This window comes from Mirounga angustirostris, unplaced genomic scaffold (assembly GCF_029215605.1).
Source record: "Mirounga angustirostris isolate CCGP_5_RB_7025 unplaced genomic scaffold, mMirAng1.0.hap1 SCAF_11, whole genome shotgun sequence".
NCBI lineage: Eukaryota > Metazoa > Chordata > Mammalia > Carnivora > Phocidae > Mirounga > Mirounga angustirostris.
In genome coordinates this window covers 28,111,242-28,135,085 of record NW_026991719.1, presented here as the reverse complement: position 1 = coordinate 28,135,085, position 23,844 = coordinate 28,111,242, and the positions used below count along the sequence as shown (strand labels likewise).

Here is a 23,844-nt window from a genome sequence, read left to right as displayed (position 1 = left end):
CTCATCTTCATTTAAATTCCCATATCCATGTTTTTACAAAGGTTCGTTGTATAATCTTGAACAAGAAACTTAATCAGTTTTCTCATTATCAGTAAATAGAAATAGTTGGGCCACTCATTACTGAGTGTTGCTCTATGCCAAGTGTGCACATTATATGAACTAAGGAAATCCTTATAACAACTTCGGAGAGTGGGAGATGCTATTTTTATCCACATTTGAAGTTTCCTCTTTCTGCCCTTCTCTTTCTCTTCTTCCTCCTCCCTCGCACCCTCCTGACTGCCTGACTGTCTGGACTCTTTTCATCACCATCCTCCCATTGAAACCTCCAAGTCTTAAAGAATAGGGGTGCATCCTAAAATAAAGGAGCATAAGTCAAGACAAGGAGATGAGTTCTTTTTCCCCCTCATTATCACTTTATTGAGCTGCCTTTTCCAGAAGTTTTTCTCCAATGCCTCTTCTGGTGGCACATTTTTACCTCATTACCAACCCCATTAAGGCATTGCTCAGTTATGACTCCTTAATGAAGTAATTATAAGTGGACTTAATTTTGCTAGACTCTATTTGTTTATTCTACCTTTGTATAAATACTACAAAATATATAATGTGTCATAAAATAAAAATATTCAGCAAATTCACTTACCTGTTTTATTTAGCATAAGCCATTGAAATAAACCTGATGGTGTCCTTTAGAAAAGAAGAAGCATGAATTACAATTGATGAGGAATGATATATTCTGCCTGTTTCTAAAGGAAGCACATCAGAAGATGATGTTACATGTAGTTAGTTTGATAAGTTTATGTCTTAACGATATACTAAGAAAAATTTTTTCTGAAGCGTTTCACAGAGGGGCTGAACCTATACTGCCCCCTACAGGTTGTATCTGATCCACTTCAAATGAACTCAAGACAGACCACACTGGACTCCATTAGAGAGTTTCATTCAAGTGGTTTACTTGGTGGTCTGCAAAGGGGGTGAAGTTTTCCATAATAGGAAAGCAAGCTACTTGGGTGCCTGTCCACTATGGAAAGCAGAAATTCTGTGAATTACTTAAAAGTTCCCAATATATTGGGGTGCCTGGGTGGCTCAGTTAGTTAAGCGACTGCCTTCGGTTCGGATCATGATCCCGGGATCCTGGGATCGAGTCCCACATCGGGCTTCCCTTGCTCTGTGGGGAGCCTGATTCTCCCTCTCCCTCTGCCTGCCACTCTCCCTGTTTGTGCTCTCTCTCTCTGTCAAATAAATAAATAAAATATATTTTTTTAAAAGTTCCCAATATATTAGAATCATCAGTTATCCCCATCTGTCCTAAACTTGAAAAATCCGATTTATACTCTTTGCAGTTTGAAAATCTATTGGGGTGAAGCAGTCGACCTACCTCAGGATCCCTGTTTATAAATGAGTTTTTCTCATAATTTGCCAAGAAGAAATATTATCTGGTGTGAACCTCTGGCTTTCTCTCATTGTATATCACTTTACTGCCATCCATCCTTGGATGGAGGACATTTTTTTTTATGGTTTTACTTAATTCCTATTTTTATGACTTTGATCATGCCTCTCATTCTACTCCTAATTTTATATCAAAAATACTCAGTATCTTTTTCACTTTCAGTTTTTGTTTCTTTCCTGGAGCCTAACCCTGCTTAAAACTCCTCTAGTGTATGTCACCTCTTCTGAAACACATCAATCCACTTTATCTTGTTAATATACTGTTATGTGACTCTTTCATTTATCACCTTCTGTAGAATAGTCTATGCTTTATTTATTCATTTATTTAGTCCACAAATAATTATACTTCATCACCAAATCCAATGTCATCTTTTCAGCTTTCAGGCTTTCCATCATAATTGAAATAACTTTTCTCTTAGCTTCTAGACTCATTAGCTTCTTCTCCATCTCTGTTCTGTATCTCTTTTACTATCTGGCTTTCTTCTCTTCTAACTCCCTTTGCATAAGAACTTCATGAAAGATCCCTTGAGCCATGTATTATAGTCTCCCTGTTATCAATATGATTTAACCTCCTGGCTTCAAGCTGTATTCGGATGACCGTTGTGATCTGTGTTTTTACCCACTTTCAGTGTCTTTTAAGTTACAGCCACATTTCCAACTCATTTTCAACTCTTTGGCATGTATCTATACCTAGATGTCCACTGATTTCTTAAACCTGGTATGTCCTGAAGGAAACTTTGTTTCATTGCTCACAAACCCATTTCTTGTCCCTTTTTGTTATGTAAGTGAGAATATTACTCAGCAGTCATTGATACTTAAATATGTGACATCGTACTCTTTGGTCTCTTTATTGATCTGGTATTCATTAATGAGACATGCAAAGTCATTTCCTTCTTTACAAAATTACTCCATTAAGCTATGTCCCTGATGTTATGTCCTCTGATTTAGGCCCTCAATACATGTCTTCTGGATTACAGAAATACCTTTTCAATCAATGTCACTATCTTTATCTTAGTCCCCTCTAAATCAGATTAAATTTCCATATTAACAACTTTAACAATATCATTCACAAAACTTTCTTCACTTCCTTTTGCCTTTATAACAGGTCCACTCTCTTAAATTTCATCAAGAAGCTCCATGATCTATTATCTATTTATATTTTCATGTTTATTTCACAGTAGTCTATTTCATGTTTTCTTTACTCCAACCAAATTAAATCACTTGCTGTCTTCCATAAGTGCCAAACAATTTCCTATCTTAGCTTTTTTTGGTTCTCTCAGCCTAGAGTGACTTTTGTCTCCTTTCACATTGGGTAGTTTAATCAAAATTTCAAAGCCTAACCAATAAGTGGCAGAGCCTGGATTCATGTTTGGATTTATCTAACCCCAAGTTAATGTTCTTCATACTAACACTGAATTCTCTCTCTCTCTCTCTCTACACACACACACACACACACACACACACACACACACACAGGATTACTCACACATAGAGTAGTATTCATTTATGTAATCATTTTTTAAAAGTTTTTATTTATTTATTTGAGAGAGAGAGAGAGCAGGAGCAGAGGGGAGGAGCAGAGGGAGAGGGAGAAGCAGACTCTCCACTGAGCAGGGAGCCCGATGTGGGGTTCAATCCCAGGACCTCAAGATCATGACCTGAGGCAAAGGCAGAGGCCTAACTGACTGAGCCACCCAGGTGCCCCTGTAATCATTTAATACTTAATTTTTAATCACCTACTATGTGCCAGGTATTATTATATGATATTGCAATCAATATCATTTAATAATTGGTTCCACCAATTGGTGCACCAATAAACAAACTTACAAAATAATTTGTGCCCTAATGGAGAGCATAGGCTTATGGGAGAGTCAAAATATGAATAAGATAAACATTATGAATAAGTGAAAGAATATTTCAGATAATATGCTAGTAATATGTATAAAGTAAAGCAAAATTCAGTAGTAATTACAACAGTTAGTGGTAAAAAGAAAAAAAATAAAAGAGGAAAGTAGAATATGCAGTATGTGACAGCTGGAGTAGTCAGAAAAAGTAAATTTTGAGTAAAGACTGAAAAGAGGTATGGGTCTCTGGAGAAGACCAACCTCTGAGGAGGAAGCATAGATGGTACAAAAGCCCTGAGCTGTGGGGATACTTGGACTACTCAAGGAAAGATAGGAGGGAGGGCACAGTGCTGGGAGATGTTGCTGAGCTGTAACGGTAGACCAGATCACATAAGACCTGGTAAGTAATGGTGAGGACTTTGGTTTTTATTACCAATGAGATGGAAGGCTATTGGAGGAGTGATATAAACTCGTATTATTTCAACATGGCTGCTATGTGGGGAATAGACTAAAGGGAGCAAGGGTGAACCAAGGAAACGAGTTAGATTGCTATTGCAATAATCCACTCAGCATATGAGAGAGAGTTGGATCTGGATTCTTTTTCTTTTTCCCTCCATTAAAAAATTTTTTTAACATAAACTTTACTACCTACAATGTTTTTAAGTGTACAGTTCTGTGGTTTTAAGTACATTCATAACATTGTACATCCATCACCACCACCATCTGTCTCCAGAACTCTTTTCATCTGGCAAAATGGAAACTCACTTTCCATTAAGCAATAACTTCCTATGACTTTTTCTCTCTAACCCCTGGTGACACTACCATTCTCTTGTTTCTATGAGTTTGGCATTACTTTGTTTTTATTTTTGTGTCTTAGATTTTATCTATAAAGAGATTATGCAATATTTGTCTTTCTGTATCTGACTTATTTCACTTAACATAATGTCCTTCAGGTTCATCCATTGTTGTCACAGGTGGCAGAATTTTTTCAAAATAATTCTTTATTTATTTTAGAGAGAGTGTGAGAATGTGGGGGAGGGGTAGAGGGAGAGGGAGAGAGAGAATCTCAAGCAGACTCCTTCTGAGCGTGGAGCTCAATTTCCTGACCCTGAGATCATCACCTGAGCCAAAATCAAGAGTTAGACCCTTAATGGACTGAGCCACCCAGGCACACCACAGATGACAGAATTTTATTCCTTTTTAAGGCTGAATAATATTCCACTGTGTATATATACACCTTTTTCCATTCATCTGTTGATGGATGTTTAGATGGTTTCCATATCTTGGCTCTTGTGAGTAATGGTGCAATGAACATAGGAGTGCAGATATGTCTTTGAGATACTGTTTTCATTTTCTTCAGATATATACCCAGAAGTGGGATTGCTGGGTCATATGGTAGTTCTATTTTTTTTTTTTTAATTTTTGAGGAAACTCCACACTTTTTTTTTATGATGGTTCTATCAATGAGCATGATGCATTGTAGTTGAATTCTAGATAATGTTTTGGACAACCTACAGGATTTGCTAATGCAATGTAGAACACATTTTGTTGTATTCTTAGACAATATTTGTGTTATTAAAAAAACTAAAGGGGATAGATAAAATTTCTAAGAGGCATTAAGCATTAATCATAAGTAAACTAGTAGTTTATGAAACCCATGTGTTAAATTTAACTGATGAGTTGAGTACCAGATGTATGAAATTGTTGAATCACTATATTGTACACCTGAAAGTAATATAGCACTTTAAGTAACTAGAATTAAAATAAAAACATAAAAAGCCAAAAATGATAATAAATTTTTAAAAAATTAGCTTCGATAAGGAAGACGTAGGTAACAATGTGTATTAATTATAGATAGTAACTTAACCTATTACACATGGTAAAAATAGAGAATAAATAATGGAATACATGAGTGTAACTAGTGAATAGAAAGAAATGAAAAGACCAAATCATAAGGTATGATCAATTATGTCACCTACATCATTCCTAAATTGGGTACCTACTGATAATACTCGGTATGGTCTCATTATGGTCTCCCAAGTGTACTACATAAAAAATGCAAATAATTCCCATAGCTCTTTTGCAGACTAATGAGCTACAGCTATGGGCTAGGTATGCTTGTCCCTGTATCTCTCTAGTAAAGCAAGTATATGTGGTGGCCTTAGGCACCTTCTGTCTATTGTACCCCTCCCTCAGATGTCACCTCTGGTTCTGCCCACTGCACCATGATCCAGAAAGATGGACAGAGCAAAATATATGAACATTGCACAAGCTGAGATTTAAATAGTGTGGTCCTTCACACTGTTTGGCCTTATCCTAATTGCATTACCTGCCCCCCATTTCTTTCTTTTTGCTTCTTGCTATATGCTTTAAAATTATTTAATAAATGATGGGATTTGAACATAACAGCTTGGTCAGTGAGCCTTTCTGTTTCATGATCTCTGGGATGGCATACCTGGGAGCAGAATTGGAGACCACCATTGCATCAAGATCATGCTGCACATGACATAGTGGGTATGAGTTATGAAAGAATTCAAAGAACCAAGAATTAGTGCAAGGTTTTGACTTAAGCAGTTGGAAGAAAGGAGTTGCCACCAACTGAGATAGGATAATATATAGGAGGAACGGTTTGGGGAGTAAGGTTAGAAGCTCACTTTTGAACATGTTAATCATTACTTATTTTTTAATTTTTAAAATTTGAGGTATAACTGACATACAGCATTGTATTAGTTTTACATGTACAACATAATGATTTGATTCAATATTTATATATATTGCAGAATGATTATAAGTCTAATTAACATCTGTCACCATACATAATTACAGAATTTTTCCTGCGATGAGAACTTTTAAGATTTATTCTCTTAACAACTTTCAAATATGCAATACAGTATTATTAACTATAGTACCCATGCTGTACATTATATCCCCATGACTTATTTATTCTCTAATTGGACATTTGTACCTTTTGACCCCCTTCACCCATTTTGCCCGCGCCCACCCCTTGCCTTTGGCAACCACCAATGTGTTCTCTGTCAATTTGTGTGTGTGTGTATGTGTGTGTGTGTTTTAAGAGTCCATATATAAGTGAGATCATACAGTATTTGTCTTTGTTTGACTTACTTCACTTAGCACAATAGCCTCTAGGTCCGTCCATATAGTCGCAAATGGCAAGATCTCATTCTTTTTTTATAGCTGAATAATATTCCATTGTATTTATATATACTACATTTTTTATCCATTCATCCATCTATGGACATTTAAGTTGTTTCCATATCTTGGCTGTTACAAATAAAGCTACAGTGATGGGGTACATATATCTTTGTGACTTAGGGTTTTTATTTTCTTCCGGTAAATACCCAGAAGTGTGATTACTTGATCATATTGTTTTATTTTTAATATTTTGAGCAACTTCCATTCTGTTTTCCATAGTGGCTGCATTAACTGACATTCCCACCAACAATGCATGAGGGTTACCTTTTCCCCACATCCTCACCAGCACTTGTTATCTCTTGTCTTTTAGTTAATAGCCATTCTAACAGGTGTGAGGTGATAGCTCATTGCTTTGATATACATTTCCCTGATGATTAGTGATGTTGAGCATTTTTCCATGTGTCTGTTGGCCATCTGTATGGCTTCTTTGACAGGATATCTATTCAGATCTTCTGCCCATTTTTAAACCTAATTGTTTATTATTTGTTGGTTTTTTTTTTTTTTTTTTTTTTTTTTTTTTTTTGCTATTGAGTTGCATGAGTTCTTTATATATTTTGGATATTAATCCCTTATTGGACATATGATGTGCAAATATTTTCTCCCATATGGTAGGTTTCCTTTACTGTGCAGAATCTTTTCAGTTTGATGTAGTCCCAGTTATTTATTTTTGCTTTTACTGACTTTGCTTTTAGAGTCAGAATCAAAAAATCATCACAAAGACCAATGTCAAGCTTACTGACTCTGTTTTCTTCTAGGAATTATATGGTTTCAGGTCTTATCTTCAAGTCTTTAATCCATTTTGAGTTAACTTTTGTGTCTGGTGCAAGATGGTGATCCAGTTTCATTCTTTTGCATGTGGCTCTTCAGTTTTCTCAACACCATTTATTGAAAAGACTGTCTTTTCCCCAGTGTATATTCTTAACTACTTTGTCTTAAATTGTTCATGTGTACATGGCTTTATTTCTGGGGCCTCTATTCTGTCGATTGATTTGTGTGTCTGTTTTATGTCAGCACCATACTGTTTTGATTACTATAGCATTGTAATAGAGTGTGAAATCAGGGAGTATCATGCCTATAGTTTTATTCTTCTTTCTTAAGATTGCTTTGGCTATTAAGGTTTTTTTGTGATTCTGTACAAATTTCAGAAGTGTTCTAGTCTGTGAAAAATGCCATTGGAACTGAGATACAGATTACATTGAATCTGTAGATTGTGTTGGGTAGTATGGACATTTTAACAATATTAATTCATCCAGCCCATGAACATGGAATATATTTGCATTTATTTGTGTCCTCTTTAGTTTCTTTCATCGATGTCTTATAGTTTTTAGTATACAGGTCTTTCATCTCCTTGGTTAAATTTATTCCTTGTTAGTTTATTCTTTTTGATGTGATTGTAAATGGGATTCTTTTCTTGATTTTTCTTTCTAATAGTTATTAGTATATAGAAACACAATGGATTTCTGTATGATTTTATATCCTGCAACTTTACTGAATTTATTAGTTCTAACAGTTTTTTGATTTTTTTTTTTTTTTGGTGGAGTCTTTAGAATTTTCTGTATATAGTATCATGTCATCTGCAAATAATGACAGTTTTATTTTTTCTTTTCTATTTGAATTTATTTTATATCTTTTACTTCTCTAATTCCTCTGGCTAGGACTTCCAGTACTACAGAGAATAAAAGTGGGGAGAGTGGGCATCCTTGTCTTGTTCCTGACAAGTCAGCTTTTCACCATTGAGTGTGATGTTAGCTGTGGGCTTGTCATAGATGGCCTTTATTATGTTGAGGTATGTTCCCTCGGTGCCCACTTTGTTGAGAGTTATTATCATGAATGGATGTTAATTTTGTCACATGTTTTTTTCTGCATTTTTTGAGATGATCATGGGATTTTTTTTTTTTTAAGATTTTACTTATTTGTTTGTGTGAGAGAAAATGAGAGAGAGAAAGCATGAGAGGGGGGAGGGTCAGAGGGAGAAGCAGACTCCCTGCTGAGCAGGAAGCCCGATGCATGACTTGATCCTGGGACTCCAGGATCATGACCTGAGCCAAAGGCAGATGCTTAACCAACTGAGCCACCCAGGCACCCCAATCATGGGATTTTTATTTTTCCTTTTGTTGCTGTGGTGTATTACACTGAATATGTTAATCTTGAGATGCTCATGAGACTTGAATATACATACATAAATCTGGGTTTCCCAGATCAGAGTTCGGGATAATTTGGAAGTCATTAACAACATAGATAGTATTTAAATCCATTCACCTGGACGAGATCACCTAGGAAAAAAAGTACAGAGAAGTAAGAGATCCCAGTATTTAAAGATGAGAAGGAACCAACAAAGGGGATAACAAGGATGGACAGAAAGAGGAGAGGAAAAAGGAGAAGGTTGTGGTATTCCAGAAGCCAGGAGAAGAAAGTGTTTTAGGGAGAGGACATTATTTAACAGCATTAAGTATTGCTGATTAGTTCAAATAACATTGGAAATTAACCAGTGAATTGTCAGTGAGATAGGGTCCCTGGGAAGTTCTGATAATATAGCAGTTATCAAAGTGGAATTACTAATAACACCTCCATTCACTCTGAATACTCCTATTTTGGCCAATAAGTTACATGTTCATTCTAGGTAATATTGACACTGATAAGAACGATTCCAGTGGAGTGTGTGGTTTTTGGACGATTTTGCTCGTTGGAGTGGATTCAAGAGAATGAAAGTGAGGGGCTACCTGCATTGAGACCCTTAAAAAACCTACACTGAATAGTTTATGTCTACATGGACAAAAGCATATTTCTCTTGGCGTAACCCATCCTGCTAACTGATAATGAATCTATATATTAGTTTCCTCTTGCTGATGTAACAAATACCCACAAATTTAGTGGCTTACAACAACATGAATTTACTATCTTACAGGGTAGAATTTCAAAATGGGTCTCACTGGGCTAAAATCAAGGTGTTAGTATGACTGCCTTCCTTATGGAGGTTGTAGGGGAGATTCCATTTCCTTGTTTTTTCCAACTTTTAGAGGCTGCCCCCATTCCTTGATTCATGATCCTCTTTTATCTTCAACGATAACAAGGGCAAGGTAAGTCTTTGTCATATCATATCACTCTGACCTACTTTTCTGTCTTCCTCCTCTGCCTTTAAGAACTCATAATTGGGCTCACCTGGATAATCTAGGAAAGTCTACTTATTTTAAGGTCACCTGCTTAGCAAACTTAATTCCATCTGCAACCTTAATTCTTCATTGCCATATAGTATAACATATTCACAGGTTCCAGGGGTTAGCACATGGACATCTTTGGTGGAGAGTGTTTTCTGCCCTCTGCTGTCTAACACCCTGGGATGCAAATCTGAGGAAGGCATCCATTACCTGCAAGCTAACAACAAAACTGGTATCACCGGGCTTTTCCCAGGTGCCCCAAGGGTCAAGTTGTTCCCTTTCTCCTTTGTTGGCTGTGCATGAGCTTCTTCCTTCCTCCAGAAGTATTGTGAAAGCACCCTTAGGCCAAAACAGCATAGAAGAAAAAAGAAACAAAGAAAGAAAAACAATGAAGGACGTACCTATATTTCTGCCTCTAAAAGCCTTATTGATCATTGTTCCTTGCTCAGCTTAGGGCCCAGATGTCCACATTCATTTAATAAATACTTTGACCTACAAACGGTGTCTTCTTCTCTCTAATAGCTCACAGAGTAAAGGAATGAGGCCTTGGAAAGTTACCCATACTTTGCTTATGCTCTTACAATTTTTTTAAGAACAAAAGGGAATCCTACTTGTAGCATTCTTGCAAAAGAGGCACAAACAAAAAAGAGGGCACCTCTCATCTTTTACTAACATTTGCAGTTTTTAAAAGACTTTTGATTATTTATCTCATTTGACCAGTACAATGAGCCTGTCGAATGATTTTATTAGACTCATGTTTTAAAGTACAAGAAATTTAAATGGAATAAAGGATTTGGTTAAGCACTGAGTAACTGGCAGAGCTGGGACTCAAGCCAGGTGTCATGACTTCTAGTACAGGTTTGATCTTTGACTATTTCAGACTCCCAGCCACATCAACCAGAGGGTCTGTTCCACTCTAATCATCATCATTCTCCTTAGTCTTTTAATATTTGTAAATACTGAAAAGCATTTGGAAAGAAAAATAAATCATCTTTTTTCCCTCACTGTCTGATGAGCAATAGCTGTCAATTTCCTGGGGGTATTCCTACCAGCAATAGGACAAATAAATAATTATTTAGGCATTTATGAAATAAACAACTGAACATTTCAGATAGAGAAACCAAACATAAAGTATATAGAAACACTATAGAGAATCATCCTCCATATTAAAAAATCTGTGAACATTACAAATGTAATAATTTTATCAAAGACTAAAATTAGCCTTTGTAATAACAAAGGGGAAAACCAGGAAAATCATATTTGAACCATATCTTCAAAATAGTTAAAGTTGAAGTCTGGAAAAACAGAGTTATCGTTAAATATTTTAGATGATAAACATAAAGGTTAGGGTTAGGTGGAGATACAGTGGATCACACTGTATATAGCTAGAAATGACATTTAGATAATCACAAACTAGAAGGAAAAGGAAGCACCCATCATACAAAGTGCTCATGCCCTCAGTGTTTGTGTCTATTTAGACATAATCCATGCTTCTCAGAGCTTCAGCTCTACTCCAGTTCTACAATTTAATCTACCTACTGACGGGCAATTTCCACACATGGATGTCTTACCATAACCTCAACTTTAATATTTTGAAGATGACCTCATCATTGCCCATGAGGCTAGGAGTCTCTTCTGACATCTATTCCTACCCAGGCTTAAACCCATCTAGCCATGTGTGATTCCTTTCTGAACTCCTTCATACCTAATTGGTTCTTCATTTCTTCCCATTTCCACTGCGGATTATTTCTAGCATCCCTTCCTGTCTGTTAGCCTGGATTTCAAGACTTTCTCAGATCTGGTGAACCTTGCCAGTCTCCTCTATGACTTCTCCTTTGTACGCTCCCCCTTACATCTAGATCTTTAGAACGTGCCTTTAAATTATGCTCTTCCATCAGTTTGCTTCCTCCTTCTTCTCCTTGCCTCTTGCTCTTTCCCTCTTTCATGCATACATGCCAGTTTGCACACTCTCACATCTACACTAGCCTTATGCCAAATGGCATGTTTTAGGAGTTGAATGATTGAAGAAAGTAGTGTCATCAAAACTTCTGCATGTCAAATTTTGTTTTAACTTATTCTTACTATAGGATATGCAGAAATATGATTGAAAAATCAACAGGATAAAAGTCAGTTAAAATGAAATGGCACCATGAAATTGCCACTGTGTTTGTGCCACCCTGTGTGTGCGCATGCTCATAAAATTGTAAGTATTTGCAGTTTTCCTTACTCTGAGAGAGACTGAGCATCTTTCCATGTGCATAAGAACCAGTAGGATTTCTATTTCTGGAAAATTTTAATGTTCCCAATTTTTGTCAGTTGGAATAGTGTCTTTCTGATCGGTTTTCAGGAATCACTTATATATTAAATACATTAGCCATTTTCCATGACATGAAATGCAAATAATTTTTACTGTTTGTTACTTGTCTTTTGAATTTATTTGTGGTGTTTTTCTCCATTCAAAATATTACTATTTCATGTTTTTTGGGAATTCTTTTTTTTTTAAAAGATTTTATTTATTTATTTGAGAGAGAGAATGAGAGAGAGCACATGAGAGGGGGGAGGGCCAGAGGGAGAAGCAGACTCCCCGCCGAGCAGGGAGCCCGATGCGGGACTCGATCCAGGGACTCCAGGATCATGACCTGAGCCGAAGGCAGTCGCTTAACCAACTGAGCCACCCAGGCGCCCGGGAATTTTTTAATCTTGTATTTTACAACTTTTCTGTTGGAAGTAGAGAGGTCATGTTTATAAAGGGCTCTGCTCTCGAAAGGATGCTTTAAACAGATTCTCTCATGGATTCTTCTGGTTCTGTTTTTTAAACTTCAATTCTACTAAAACCGGCACAAGTTGCAAAGTTGAAAACAATTTTAATCTTTTCCCCAGAAGCTGCCCAGCTGTTGAAACCATCTATTGATTAATGCACGTTTATCATGATCTAGATGGATGCCTCTTTTAAGAATGAGGAAGTATTGGGCGCCTGGGTGGCTCAGATGGTTAAGCGTCTGCCTTCAGCTCAGGTCATGATCCCAGGGTCCTGGGATCGAGTCCTGCATCAGGCTCTCTGCTCCTTGGGAGCCTGCTTCTCCCTCTCTCTCTCTCTGTCTCTCATGAATAAATAAATAAAATCTTTAAAAAAAAATTAAAAAAAAAAGAATGAGGAAGTATTTCCTTGAATCTCCCTAGCATATTTTCCTTTACATTTTTTCAGACAGGAGTATGCTACATCCTTGTGTCTAAACCAGTAAGGGGAGACAGAATATACTACCATGATTGGCTTAGAGCTGTCAAAACTCAGCCATCTTGAATCACATACCCAAATGGAACATGGTCATTCCTGAATCTAATCAGATTCTATTAGGAAACAGGGAAGGGAATGGATATTGTATAGGTAGCCAGCTGTTTATGTTAAACTATCTTAGGGCTTGATGGAATTTGTGTCCCAGGCCGGAAATTGCACTCTTACCTGAAAGTAGTTGAGATAAACAGCGACCTGCATTTGATACTCCAAAAGCAGGGAAACATTCATTTGTGAAACCTCAAAATGAAACCACATTTACCCAAAGAAGCATCCAGTTTTTGAGAAGGAAAGTACTAGTTGAGCAAAGAGAAGGGAGCCCGGAGTCTGGCACCAGAGAGACCAAAGTTCCCATTCCAGCTCTGCCAGTTTCCAGCTATGTGGCCTTGAAAAACTTTCTTGCCCTTTCTGGGCCTTATCTCCTCATGTGTTGTTATGGTAATTATATCTAACTCATATTGCTGTTAGGAGGATTAAGTGAGATGAATTATATAAAGACCCTTCCATGGTCCAGGCACATTGTGGCTTCTCAAAAACTGGCACCAATATCATACTTACTACTTTAAGTACATCAGGAGTTAAATGAAATTTTGTGGTCCAACCTGAGGACCTTATTATATTTTATTCAGGTCAATGCGAAGTTACAGCCTAGGTTCTAAACTGATTTATAAACAAACTTTTGAATTGAAACCTGTGTAGAGCTTGGCGACTCTAAGAATTAATATACTGGATAAAGGATTCAAAGGAAAAGGATGTACTTTATAATTCTAAAGATGCTGAGGAATAATCTTGGAACCATGCAAAGTAGAATATAGCAATGCTTCCTTCTAAAACAGAAAAAAAGGCACTTGTAGGTGGTTTTAGTCCCAGTGTTTCTATGTACAGGGGAGTTAGGGGAAGAGGAGATTCTTCACTCTGTCCATGCCATTGGCCCCTCCCAATACAACTTGTCCCTTAGTTGGAACACAGATTGTATGGAAGAATTGGCAGACAGAGGGTGCAAAGCCAGCCAGTGGGGAGCACTCCTTAGATTAAAAGCACTATTGATCTTCTTCGTGGAAGCCTTTATACTTTCTGATGTCACTGAACAAGTGACCTAGAAACAGAATTGTCAGGTTTGAGCTTACCTCTAAAGATCGATGCACTGATGATTTCCAAGTAGAACTTTGAAACTGGGAGGGGTGGGGGACTTTAGAAAGAACATAGGTAATAATATTACTTGGAACAAATACACTCTTACCCTTCATTTTTTGTAATCTATAAAATGGAAAAGGGAGAAAAAAGACCCACATGGCTAAATAACACTATCTGAAATGTTTCTGAATTTTTCAGTATCTGGTATACAAAATTCTTATATTTAGAGTCAGATTTTTGAGTCAGATATTCTAGTATTAATGGTGTAGATTCTATTCATTTACCTAATCAGCATGCATTGAGCATAGACTATGTAGCAGAACTCTTCTAGTTCTTGAGTTTTTCAATGAATAGGATGGAAGTGCTACCTGCTTTCTTGAAGCTTAATTTAAAGATGGGAAAAGAGACTAAAATGTTTTAAAAAATCAAATTAAAAATAACTATAAATTGTTATAAATACTGTGAAGGAAACAAACAAGGCCTGAAATTTTTAAAAATAATGGAAATTTTATAAGGTTAAAGGAGCATTCTGTAGCTCAAAGTATTAGTAGAGCCTTCTCTTGAGCTGAAAACAGGAGGGTGAGAGGAAGCTGATCTGGTTCAAACTCTAGCCCTACTATTGTAATAACTTTCTGTGGGACCTGAATATATCACTTTTCTCTCTATGACTCAGTTTTCTCATCTCTAAAATGGAGTTAATTTCTACTTCATATGGTGGCTGAAATAATTAACACATAGCTCATATTTAAAAAAAGCCTTCACTCACCTTCTCACTGAATAAGCACTAAATAAGTGCTTAAGGGTGAAGAAATTCATATATTAATGCAGGTGAAATTCTTGAATTTTGCATTATAATTAAAAGTCATGATAGAAGCTGAAAAATAAACTAAATCCAAAAGTGTAGAATGAAATTCCCATTTTTACCTTTGGCAAGGATACTCACAGTTTCTGGAAAAAAATGAAAGATAGTTTAACCAGCCATGCTGGAAATGGACTTTTCCCATCTGTCTCTTGATTACCAGAGATAGCTCTGTAGGTGCAGCTGTAAAGGATAGAAAAGTGGAGTCAATTTCTGCAAAAAAAAAAAAAGGGGGGGGGATATCTGAATGTCCCCCATTTACTTCATGTTTATCACATTTTATGGGGCTTGGTGGTTTTATGAAGGTGGAAAGAATTATTGCGTGGAATTGAGTTAATCTGTTTGGGTAACAGTCTTTAAAAAGGCCAGGTGGCTTATTTATAATCAGTTATAAAGTGGATCTTTTCGTAGACTTGGTGTAGTACGTCTTGTTTAACTTATTTTTGGCCTCTTCAGGAATATTAATATCAAACATTTATTTTAATACATTTTTACAAATAAAACATATCTTTGAGGAAGCATGATGTCATAAGTGTGTTAAAATTTTGATTCATCTTCTTACTTGCTGTGTGATACAGATGTTTGTCTCTTAACTCCCCTGTGTAATATAGTCATGCTTATCTTATTCACCAGTTATTGCCATGTAGCAAGTCACTTCAAAATTTAAGAGCTTACAAAAATAACAGTCATTTTTGCCATGATGTCTCGTGATTCTGTGAGTTAACTGGGCCTGGGGCTTCTCATGCTGTTGAAATAAGACAGTAACAAAGGCTGGAGTCATTGCTAAGGCTTCTTCACTCCTATGTCCGGTGGGTAGTGCTGGAACTTCATCCAGGGCCATTGGCCGGAATACCTACATGTGGCCTCTCCAGGTGTATTTGTGGCCTTTCATAGAATGTTGCCTGAGTTCCAAGAGCAAGTGATCTAAAGAGCACCACATGGAAGCTGTAGCATCCTTTGTGTCTTGGAAGTCACATAGTGTAATTTGCTCTGGGATCACAGGTCCACCCATATTCAAGGGGACAGGAAATAAATCGAACTCATGACGGAGAAGTGTCACTGTTATTTATTTATTTATTTGAGAGAGAGAAGGGAGGGTGGGTGTGTGGGAGGGGGGGAGAGGAGCAGAGGGAGAGAGAAACTTAAACAGACTCTGCACTGCATGTGGAGCCTGACCTGGAGCTCGATCTCAAGACCCTGAGATCAGGGCCTGAGCCGAAACCAAGAGTCATTCACCTAACTGACTGTACCACCCAGGTTGCCCCATCACTGTTATAGTTTTAAGAGTATGTAGGGTGAAAGCTTTTGTTGTATCCATCTTGAAAAATACTGTCTGCCACAATTTATGAAATTCTTATGAGGAATAGTGATCAATTGTGAAAAGTAGCCAGCATGGTGCCTAACAGGTGTTCAGGAATGAGTATACTCAATTTACTGGTGTCTGTGCTTGTTTTAAGTAGACTTGAACAGATCTTCAGATATCCAGGTTCCTGATTAACTCAGAAGGTTGAGAGTGTCTTGCCCCTAAGTGTCACAGAGTAAATTCTGCAATGGTGATCAATTGCTTTCCAACCCAAGTGAAATTTCAAACACTGGATCTAGGACCTGGTATCCTGAAATCTATTCAGTATGATTTATATCATAGGATTAAAAGTATTTTTTCCTTTCTCTTTATTTTTTTAAAATTTTATTATGTTAATCACCATACATTACATCATTAGTTTTTGATGTAGTGTTCCATGATTCATTGTTTACATATAACACCCAGTGCTCCATTCAATATGTGCCCTCCTTAATACCCATCACCAGGCTAACCCATCCCCCCACCTCCCTCCCCTCTAGAACCCTCAGTTTGTTTCTCAGCGTCCATAGTCTCTGATGGTCCGTCTCCCCCTCCGATTTCCCCCCTTCATTTTTCCCTTCCTACTATCTTCTTCTTTTTTTTTAAAGATTTTATTTATTTATTTGACAGAGAGATAGAGAGAGAGCACAAGTAGAGAAGCAAGCGGATGGAGAGGGAGAAGCAGGCTCCCTGCAGAGCAGGGAGCCCGATGCGGGACTCGATCCCAGGACCCTGGGATCATGACCTGAGCCGAAGGCAGCCGCTTAACCGACTGAGCCACCCAGGCGCCCCTTCTCTTTTTTTAACATATAATGTATTATTTGTTTCAGAGGTACAGGTCTGTGATTCAACAGTCTTATACAATTCACAGCGTTCACCATAGCACATACCCTCCCCAATGTCTATCACCCAGCCACCTCATCCCTCCCACCCCCCACCACTCCAGCAACCCCCAGTTTCTTTCCTGAGATTAAGAATTCCTCATATCAGTGAGATCATATGATACATGTCTTTCTCTGACTGATTTATTTCACTCAGCATAATACCCTCCAGATCCATCCATGTCATTGCAAGTGGCAAGATTTCATTCCTTTTGATGGCTACATAATATTCCATTGTATATATATATACCACCTCTTCTTTAGCCATTCATCTGTCGATGGACATCTTGTCTCTTTCCATATTTTGGCTATTGTGGACATTGCTGCTCTAAACATTGGGGTGCAGGTACCCCTTCGGATCACTGCATTTGTATCTTCGGGATAAATACCTAGTAGTGCAATTGCTGGGTCGTAGGGCAGCTCTATTTTCAACTTTTTGAGGAACCTCCATACTATTTTCCAGAGTGGCTGCACCAGCTTGCATTCCCACCAACAGTGTAAGAGGGTTCCCCTTTCTCCACATCCCGGCCAACATCTGTCGTTTCCTGACTTGTTAATTTTAGCCATTCTGACTGGTGTGAGGTGGTATCTCATTGAGGTTTTGATTTGGATTTCCCTGAGGCCGAGCGATGTTGAGCCCTTTTTCATGTGTCTGTTGGCCATTTGGATGTCTTCTTTGGAAAAATGTCTGCTCATGTCTTCTTCCCATTTCTTGATTGGATTCTTTGTTCTTTGGGTGTTGAGTTTGAGAAGTTCTTTATAGATTTTGGATACTAGCCCTTTATCTGAAATGTCATTTGCAAATATCTTCTCCCATTCTGTCAGTTGTCTTTTGGTTTTGTTGACTGTTTCTTTTGCTGTGCAAAAGCTCTTTATTTTTTTTAAATTTTATTCTTATGTTAATCCCCATACATTACATCATTAGTTTTAGATGAAGTGTTCCATGATTCATTGTTTGTGCACAACACCCAGTGCTCCATGCAGAATGTGCCCTCCTCAATACCCACCACCAGGCTAACCCATCCTCCCACCCCCCTCCCCTCTAGAACCCTCAGTTTGTTTTTCAGAGTCTATCGTCTCTCATGGTTCGTCTACCCCTCCGATTTCCCCCGCTTCATTCTTCCCCTCCCGCTACCTTCTTCTTCTTTTTTTTTTTCTTAACATATATTGCATTATTTGTTTCAGAGGTACAGATCTGAGATTCAACAGTCTTGCACAATTCACAGCGCTTACCAGAGCACACACCCTCCCCAGTGTCCATCACCCAGTCACCCCATCCCTCCCACCCCACCCCCCACTCCAACAACACTCAGTTTGTTTCCTGCGATTAAGAATTCCTCATATCAGTGAGATCATATGATACATGTCTTTCTCTGTTTGACTTATTTCACTCAACATAATACCCTCCAGTTCCATCCACATGGTTGCAAATGGCAAGATCTCATTCCTTTTGATGGCTGCATAATATTTCATTGTATATATATACCACTTCTTCTTTAGCCATTCATCTGTCCATGGACATCTTGGCTCTTTCCACAGTTTGGCTATTGTGGACATTGCTGCTATAAACATCGGGGTGCACGTAGCCCTTCGGATCCCTACTTTTGTATCTTTGGGGTAAATACCCAGTAGTGCAATTGCTGGATCATAGGGTAGCTCTATTTTCAACTTTTTGAGGAACCTCCATACAGTTTTCCAGAGTGGCTGCACCAGCTTGCATTCCCATCAACAGTGTAGGAGGGTTCCCCTTTCTCCGCATCCCCGCCAACATCTGTCATTTCCTGACTTGTTAATTTTAGCCATTCTGACTGGTGTGAGGTGGTATCTCATTGAGGTTTTGATTTGGATTTCCCTGATGCCGAGCGATATTGAGCACTTTTTCATGTGTCTGTTGGCCATTTGGATGTCTTCTTTGGAAAAATGTCTGTTCATGTCTTCTGCCCATTTCTTGATTGGATTCTTTGTTCTTTGGCTGTTGAGTTTGATGAGTTCTTTATAGATTTTGGATACTAGCCCTTTATCTGATATGTCATTTGCAAATATCTTCTCCCATTCTGTCGGTTGTCTTTTGGTTTTGTTGACTGTTTCCTTTGCTTTGCAAAAGCTTTTTATCTTGATGAAGTCCCAATAGTTCCTTTTTGCCCTTGCTTCCCTTGCCTTTGACGATGTTTCTAGGAAGAAGTTGCTGCACCTGAGGTCGAAGAGGTTGCTGCCTGTGTTCTCCTTTAGGATTTTGATGGACTCCTGTCTCACATTTAGGTCTTTCATCCATTTTGAGTCTATTTTTGTGCGTGGTGTAAGGAAATGGTCCAGTTTCATTCTTCTGCATGTGGCTGTCCAATTTTCCCAACACCATTTGTTGAAGAGACTGTCTTTTTTCCATTGGACATTCTTTCCTGCTTTGTCGAAGATTAGTTGACCATAGAGTTGAGGGTCCATTTCTCGGCTCTCTGTTCTGTTCCATTGATCTGTGTGTCTGTTTTTGTGCCAGTACCATACTGTCTTGTAGTATGTATGTAGTATGACAGCTTTGTAATAGAGCTGGAAGTCTGGAATTGTGATGTCACCAGCTTTGCTTTTCTTTCTCAACATTCCTCTGGCTATTCAGGGTCTTTTCTGGTTCCATACAAATTTTAGGATTATTTGTTCCATTTCTTTGAAAAAAGTGGATGGTATTTTGATAAGGATTGCATTAAATGTGTAGATTGCTCTGGGTAGCATTGACATCTTCACAATATTTGTTCTCCCAATCCATGAGCGTGGAACGTGTTTCCATTTCTTTGTGTCTTCCTCAGTTTCTTCCATGAGTATTTTATAGTTTTCTGAGTACAGATTCTTTGCCTCTTTGGTTAGATTTATTCCTAGGTATCTTATGGTTTTGGGTGCAATTGTAAATGGGATTGACTCCTTTTTTCTGTCTTGTATTTTAAGTAAATTCACCACATTTTCTGTACAACAACCTCTAGTTTTTACATTCATTAAGTAATTTGATTTTCTGTTTTTCATTGATTTTATTGTTTATAACTATTTTGTTTTCAGAAAGTATTTTAATATTTTGATAGTTATTCCTTAACTAAATGATGTATTAACCCTCCTTTTAAATGAAACCATACAATGAGTGTGGTAACATCAAAATTATGTATGATAACTTTGGAAACTTATTTTATATGGATGTATTTACTGAAATACATAATTAGCAGACACCCATGTATAATTATGAATCCCACTACAGAATTCTGTCAGAACATTTCCTTGCATATTGGTTTGTGCTCTTTGCCTAGGAATAATATCAGTGCAAAAACAGAATAATGTTAAGTTAAGGAATGTCAACTTATCAAAATTGCAGAGCAATATAGTGTGTGGTAAATCCAGTCATTGGGTCTCAAATCTACTGGCAAATGTTTTATTTTAACTAAAACTTTACTCCCTTAAGCTTCTATATGTAAAGAAAAAGATTTTTTTTAAATGTGGTAAATTAAACCCTTGGGAAAAAACTATCTTTGAAAAGATTAATGATGAATTGACAGTATTGTTATGTGACTCGTTATTTTCAGATCATCTTCCTGCTGATGCAGTTACAGAAAGTCATGTTCCTCTTTTACCTATATCAAATCCAGATTTAGAAGATTAGTATTTTAAATATTTATTTCTATTAGTTCAGTTATTCATGGTGTAATGATGCCTATCATGAGAGCTATATATAACAATAGGATTACTTCACAATAAAATTTACTTATAGTGAACATTTATGAAAATGTTTATTAGGTTTCTCTGGGATTCTGGTTAATTTAAAATCTTAGTACATTTTATCTTCATTATAACATGTCCCAAGGAAATTTTTGGCTGAAAGATTAGCATTATATAAAGTGGACTTTAATTAGAAATTTCTATATTGTGGGTCAGATTGCTAAATCCAGTGGCAATTATCTGCTCCCTAAGATACGTAGTTCTCTTTCTGAAACATTAAATTTTACTTTATAATACCTCAAAAAGTCATTTCAAGAGGAATTTTGGATCATTAATGGAATTAGAAATAAGATGTGCCCATGGATTCATTTACTTCTGTTTCATCATTTAGATTTCATGTAAGTTAGGCGGTTAGAGGCTTTTTAACTTTTTGGTACCTCAAATAGTTCAAGGACAAGTATGCCAGAAGCACTGTAGTATTACCATTAATCTATTAATTGTTCATTGCCCACTTGATCCTAGAAGCCAGGAATTAATGTGAAAGAAAGTATTAAGCTCTTAAAAATCTTAATATTCCTATTGCATCATAGTCTGTGATTGTAACAATTATTTATTGAGCGGGTGAAGTATTTAGTAAGGCAATTCTTGTTGTATCATGTATTGGTTAAAATTTATATGGGAAAGATCATAAAGTAAAAAGTCAAATAATGAGTTAGGAAATTATTTGTAACATTTATAATATACAAAATTTTAATAGTCTTCATGTATACGTAACTCCAGTAAATCAATAAAGAAAAGAACACCCCAATAGGAAAATTTACAAGGAACACGAACCAGAAAATGACAAAAGAAAAAAAGCCAATATATCTGGGGGGATATAAAAAGACATTCCACCTAACTAGTAATGAAAGATACACAATTTTAAATAATAAAGTCATTTTTCCCTACCAGATAGGCAGATTGGAAGGGTGGTAGTATCCACAGTTTTCTAGAGCAGAAAGGAACAGGGTATCTCATGAGTTAAGAAAGGACTTATGACAGAATCAATCAATGTTATATTTCTGGAGCATAATTTCTTAAATAAATCACAAAGTTCTAAATATGTATAATCAGAGACCAGCATTCATACCTCTAGAAATTTACCTAGGGGCTTTAATCTGACAAGTGCAATGATGTAAGTAAGAAATCATTAAACTTTTTTTTTAAGTGAAAGTTTATGGTTCCATACAAATTTTAGGATTGTTTGTTTTATTTCTGTGAAAAAATGCCATTGGAATTTTGATAGGCATTACATTGAATCTGTAGATTGCCTTGGATAGTATTGACATTTTAACAATATTAATACTTGCAGTCATTAAGCACAGAATATCTTTCCATCTTCAGTTTCTTTCATCAGTGTCATAGTTTTCAATGTACAGGTCTTTCACCTCCTTGATTAAATTTATTCATAAGTATTTTATTCTCTTTGATGTGAGTATAAATGGGATTGTTTTCTTGATTGCTCTTTCTGATAGCTTGTTATTGTATAGAAACCCAACAGATTTTTTTATATCAATTTATATTCTGAACTGCACTGAATTCACATATTAGTTCTAACAGGTTTTTGGTGGAGTCTTTAGGGTTTTCTATACATAATATCATGCCATGTGCACATAGTGACAGTTTTACTTCTTCCTTTCCATTCTGGATACCTTTTATTGGTTTTTCTTGCCTAATTCATCTGGCTAGGACTTCCAAAACTATGCTGGATGAAATTAGTGAGAGTGGGCATCCTTGTCTCATTTCTGATCTTGGAGTTGAGTATGTTGTTAGCTATGGGCTTGTCATATATTACCTTTATTATAGATAAGACCTAAATATTCATTACTCTGGATTGGTAAAGCTTGTGGTAAATATATTTAATGTGATATCATGAAACCTTTAAAATTCATGCTATAGAGGTATATTTATTGCCATCTTGTAAAGTTAGCCTTCATATATGGTTAGGTAATAGAGAATGTTGTAAATAGTGTATGAAATAGAATTATACATTATATAAATAAATAAATGTATGTATGTATGTATGTACATGTTTATACACATACAAGTACACATTACTGCCAATAATATCGAACACTTATATAGTGTGTATGTTCTAAGTTAGGTATATGGGCTCTCTCCAACAACTCCCACCTTTATATACCCACTTCCTTAGTCCTATCCCCATAACTAGGACTCCAAATCATGATACACATTATGAGTATATATATATATAATTGTCATTTTACCCTCTTTGTAGTTTTTTTTGTAGATCCCTTTAGCCTTAATAGAATATGCCAAAATTTAAGGAGGTAGAAAGAAGTCAAAGAAAATATCTGGTGCATATTTAATTTAGGTTGTTGTTTATCAAATCCAGTTATCTCCTCTCCCCAAGTCCCTGGAACAAATAGTTCTGCCTTCTCGGATAATATTCATGTGAAAGCTCACAATGGATGACTTGGGAAGAAAAAACCACATTCTCAGTCCAGTTGTATTTGAAAAAGAGCAACAGTCTATTTTGTTAAACGTTTTTTGTTGTTGTTGTTGTTGTTGTTTCAGTCTTTCCTTCAGGTAGAAAAGATTTTTATGGTATTTTGTTGTTCTTATTCAAAATCTTATAGTTTAGTGAGGTGAATAACTTCAGATTTAATTACTGGCTTGTGTATGTGAAATAACATTTTGTTTTTGCTTCTGTGGTGCTAATTTTTTTCATTGGAATTTTAACAGCTTAGTAACTGCATTTTTACCCACTTGAGTTTTAAAGAAATAAGCCATATTACTCAATGGCCCTTGAAAATTTGAGATACTCAGTCTAAATAGCCTCCTGTTAGATGAATAGTTATGTTCATTCCTTCATTCAATAAACAATTATTGAGTAATTATTATGTACTAGGAACACTGAAGTTGCTTACTAGGACAACCCAATTCTGGTTTGGAGATTTACTAATGTATCACAATATGCTGGCTAAAGAT

At 36.6% G+C, this 23,844-nt stretch overlaps 1 protein-coding gene across 7 annotated transcripts in view; it reads left to right on the top strand.

Annotated features, from left to right (window-relative positions):
• Positions 1-23,844, top strand: part of DMD (dystrophin) — a 2,113,108-nt gene that overhangs the window by 540,041 nt on the left and 1,549,223 nt on the right. The window contains exon 1 of one of the 7 annotated variants that reach the window (XM_064573905.1): positions 9,559-9,580. The exons of the other annotated variants lie outside the window; for them this stretch is intronic. The gene's annotated coding sequence lies outside the window, so the exon portion shown is untranslated. Of the gene's footprint in view, positions 1-9,558; positions 9,581-23,844 lie in introns of those variants that run through there. 7 annotated transcript variants of the gene reach the window in all.